A 5097-nucleotide genomic window follows, 5' to 3' on the forward strand; every position below is an offset into this window, starting at 1 on the left:
ACATATACATATATATACACACACATAGACATATACATGTATACACATGTACATAATTATGCTGTCTGCCTTTATTCATTCCCATCGCCACCCCGCTACACATGAAATAACAACCCCCTCCCCCCACATGTACGCAAGGTAGCGCTAGGAAAAGAAAACAAAGGCCACATTCGTTTACACTCAGTCTCTAGCTGTCACGTATAATGCACCGAAACCACAGCTCCCTTTCCACATCCAGGCCTCACAGAACTTTCAATGGTTTACCCCAGACGCTTCACATGCTTTGGTTCAATCCAATGACAGCACGTCGACTCCGGTATACCACATCGCTCCAATTCACCCTATTCCTTGCACGCCTTTCACCCTCCTGCATGTTCAGACCCCGATCACTCAAAATCTTTCTCACTCCATCTTTCCACCTCTAATTTGGTCTCCCACTTCTCCTCGTTCCCTCCACCTCTGACACAAATATCCTCTTGGTCAATCTTTCCTCACTCATTCTCTCCATGTGACCAAACCATTTCAAAACACCCTCTTCTGCTCTCTCAACCACACTCTTTTTATTTCCACACATCTCTCTTACCCTATTATTCCTTACTCGATCAAACCACCTCACATCACATATTGTACTCAAGCATCTCATTTCCAGCACATCCACCCTCCTCCGCACAACGCTATCTATAGCCTACGCCTCACAACCATATCACATTGTTGGAACCACTATTTCTTCAAACATACCCATTTTTGCTTTCCGAGATAATGTTCTCGACTTCCACACATTATTCACCGCTCCCAAAACTTTCGCCCCCTCCCCCACCCTATGATTCACTTCCACTTCCATGGTTCCACATGCTGCCAAATCCACTCTCAGGCATCTAAAAAACTTCACTTCCTCCAGTTTTTCTCCATTCAAACTTACCTCACAATTGACTTGTCCCTCAACCTAACTGTACTTAATAACCTTGCTCTTATTCACATTTACACTCAGCTTTCTCCTTTCACACACTTTACCAAACTCAGTCACCAGCTTCTGCAGTTTTTCACACGAATCAGCCACCAGCGCTGTATCATTAGCGAACAACAACTGACTCACTTCCCAAGCTCTCTCATCCACAACAGACTGCATACTGCCCCTCTTTCCAAAACTCTTGCATTTACTTCCCTAACAACTCCATCCATAAACAAATCAAAAACCATGGAGACATCAGACACCCCTGCCGCAAACCTACATTCACTGAGAACCAATCACTTTTCTCTCTTCCTACACGCACACATGCCTTACATCCTCGATAAAAAGAGCATCTCTATCAACTCTTTGATATGCCTTCTCCAGATCCATAAATGCTACATACAAGTCCATTTGCTTTTCTAAGTATTTCTCACGTACATTCTTCAAAGCAAACACCTGATCCACACATCCTCTATCACTTCTGAAACCACAATGCTCTTCCCCAGTCTGATGCTCTGTACATGCCTTCACCCTCTCAATCAATACCCTCCCATATATTTCCCAGGAATACTCAACTAACTTATACCTCTGCAATTTGAGCACTCACTTTTATCCCCTTTGCCTTTGTACAATGGCACTATGCAAGCATTCCTCCAATCCTTAGGCACCTCACCATGAGTCATACATACACTGAATAACCTTACCAACTAGTCACCCATGCACACCAATTATTCCCTCAACTGCGACATTACTAACCTTTGCATTGAAATCACCCATCACCATAACCCGGTCTGGCGCATCTAAACTACTAACACAGTCACTCACCTGCTCCCAAAACACTTGCTTTTCATGATATTTCTTCTCATGCCCAGGTGCATAGGCACCAATAATCACCCATCTCTCTTCATCCACTTTCAGTTTTACCCATATCAATCTAGAGTTTACTTTCTTACACTCTATCACATACTCCCACCTCTCCTGTTTCAGGAGTAGTGCTACTACTTCCCTTGCTCCTGTCCTCTCACCAACCCCTGACTTTATTCCCATAACATTCCCGGACCACTCTTCCCCCTTACCCTTGAGCTTCGTTTCACTCAGAGCCAAAACTTCCAGGTTCCTTTCCTCAAATATACTACCTCTCTCTCCTTTTTTCTCATCTTGGTTACATCCACACACATTTAGACACCTCAATCTGAGCTTTCTAGGAGGATGAGCACTCCCCACGTGACTCTTTCTTCTGTTTCCCCTTTTAGAAAGATAGAATACGAGGAGGGGAGGGTTTCTAGCCCCCCGCTCCCGTCCCCTTTAGTCGCCTTTTACGACACGTGAGGACGCGTGGGAAGTACTCTTTCTCCCCTATACCCATATATATATATATATATATATATATATATATATATATATATATATATATATATATATATATATATATATATATATGTATGTATGTATATACTTCCGTAGATGCATAACGCTTTTTCACGTTTGCGATGTAGTAGGAAAACGAGACAAAAAAAAACAAACAAACAATTCGAGCCAAGTTGCGGTAATCAGTATTATAGACAAAAAAATATACGCATTTGTAACGTGAGGTGCACATCACAACCACAAACATAACAACAGTAACAACACTTACAGGCGAGGAAATCACCCACAACAAGAACACACGAGGGGCGAGAGTTGCGGGTTCGGGAGTCGGGCCGCTAAAGTTAGGCAACTCAGTCGTGTGTTGTTCGCAGTCGTGTGAGGACGTGAATCCCAAGCTCCAGCGGCCGGCCTTCCTTGGGGAGAGTACGTGCGAGGAAAAAAAGCATTGCCTTGATAGTCCTGAAACAGTTATTATCTAAGTTTCATGGGACGGGAGGTACAACGTATGTTAGAGAAAACAGAGCTAGTGCAGTGTCTTTACGAATGAATTAGGATTATACTATATTGCTTATTAACAGCCCAATCGGTAATGTTAACAGATAGCAAAAAACTGGAAAACTCAAAGGATTTCCCGTATTTCCATCTGAGGATATATGTCAAAGGATTCCTACTGGATTAAGGAGAGACGTTCGACGGTAACTGCTGGTCGTCTGTTGAACCGGAATCTTCCCGTCTACTTCTAAAGTAAGTTGACTGATCTAAGTTACCGTAAAAGATGGTTAAGGCTTGTTGTGATTTTATGTGGGTTTAAATGCATTGGTCATGAGTTGTGTACATGTTACAAATGAAAACAATGAAATAAATAGGAATCCACGTAGCCCAGTGACAGTGTCTGGTCACGATAAAGTTAAGCATTTAAAGAAACCTAAAAAATTAAGTTTCTTTCAGTTCATAGTATTATCTTACTAGCGAGAACATATAACAAGTGAATAGCATCGTTGCTACATCAACGTATGTAGTGTGGGCTAAACTGGTACAATTAGCCCGCTACCCCTTCCCGAGGAAAAAAAAAAAAAAAGGTGTCCCGATTTGACGATGTTTCAGTGATCGAGAATAGAATGGTATCATCTACAAGTTTGCTAAATTTTCTACCATGAACTGAGTCCACCATTTCATAAGTTCAGAGTCTTGATTACTCCAAAAATCTCTCAGTCATCCCGGGATACACAGTCGCGGACTGCCTTTAATCTCCATGTCAAAGAAATTTTGACAAAGATCAAAATACCTCTTGGGATACTGAATCTTCGAACCAAATTTCCTTGCTGGATTTTGGAAACCCAAAATGGAATTTGGTACATCCTCTTACTATGGACATTGGTGCAGCATCTTAACACTGAAATTGATGGTGCCTTAGGGAAAGGCCATAGCTGCAGAAGGAATCAGAACCATTTCCTACTATCCCATCATTCTGGAGAACGGTTTGCTATTGAAACTTCAGGTAGGTTCTGCGTCGATTTAGGTTATCCTGAAAACTTGAGGTTTCTTAGAGGGTCAAAAAATTTCATTTAGTTAAATGCTGAAATACCAGGAGATGAATCTATAAGATTCTGGGTTGACGTATTCTGTTTGACACCATTGTGTATCTGGTAAAAGATGTATACACAAAGCTCCCTGTCGGCCTGTTGACATTCTGTTCGGAACTGGTGTGATCAGTCGTGTGCTAAGACTTTTTCTTCGTGACTGTATCGAAAGCCTAGTCAACGTTAACGTGGTCACCTTCATCAGGTAAGCAAAATTGTTAAAGTGGTTGCAACTACTCTGGTTTTCTTGGATCCTTATGGAGAATGTGGCGGGCTTAGGTGGGCTAATATCGGCTAACACCTTCACTGTGCCAAGCGGCCCCGAGATTCCGAGAAACAAAGACCTTTATCGCTGGCTCACGATTTCCCTTGTGCTGTACACACACCGTCTCCAGGTCTGTTACTGGTATATCCTCAGGTGGTTGAATATCACCGAATGCTTGCTACACCTACTTTGCCAGATTGGATTCAAATCGATTAGAAATGCTACTTTGCATGGGTTGTATGGAACGTGCAACTAGGAAGTTTTTTGCAAAATGATGTTGAGCATTCTTACATTAGACGCAGAAATAACGCTCTCGTGACAGGAACTTGTCTAAACAATAATGATTATTAAAACAACAGTAACCTGATCATGACATGGTTCTCTGTTCACCAACACGAGATATGAGTTAGGCTAGTACTCCGTGGATGCCGGTACCATGTTTGTTTTTAGATACATTTAAGCTTTTGATAGTATCCAATTTGATAACTTCGGTCGAATATCAGGTTAGAATACGCATCGAACAAAGTTAACCCAGCTTGATTTGCAATGTTACATTTTGTTCGAATAAATCGTTTTAAGGTTACTTTCCTCACTCGGGATGATGTGGGTGAGGCGACAGCTATGACATACCAGGGAGCCTCCGAGATGGGCGGTCGGGTCCTGGTTAAAGGCGGGGGGAATAAAGGTGGAGAAGGTTACCTTGTTACCTGCCTTCATAATTTTGTGATAAAACAAGCACTTTATGATAACAAGGACACAGCAAAATGTCTGACTGTTATCAGTTGGGATAACAATGCACTTAAATGGATGATAATGATTGGTTGAAATACAGAATCAAGGTTAAGTGGGAAGCCTTGGATTATTGTCGGAGGGACTATTTTCTTAAGTTTGTTGTCAGCGACCCACCATTGCCTGGAGGTGAACTGTGTTTGTAC

The 5097-nt window shown here is 42.1% G+C and overlaps 1 protein-coding gene across 2 annotated transcripts in view; it reads left to right on the forward strand.

Annotated features, from left to right (window-relative positions):
* Positions 1 to 2583: 2583 nt before the first annotated feature.
* LOC139765627 (uncharacterized) overlaps positions 2584 to 5097 on the forward strand; it is a 463254-nt gene continuing 460740 nt past the window's right edge. For both annotated transcript variants that reach the window (XM_071693307.1, XM_071693309.1), the window contains exon 1: positions 2584 to 3061. The gene's annotated coding sequence lies outside the window, so the exon portion shown is untranslated. The remainder of the gene's footprint in view (positions 3062 to 5097) is intronic.

The sequence above is a fragment of the Panulirus ornatus genome, chromosome 55 (genome assembly GCF_036320965.1).
Source record: "Panulirus ornatus isolate Po-2019 chromosome 55, ASM3632096v1, whole genome shotgun sequence".
Taxonomy (NCBI): domain Eukaryota; kingdom Metazoa; phylum Arthropoda; class Malacostraca; order Decapoda; family Palinuridae; genus Panulirus; species Panulirus ornatus.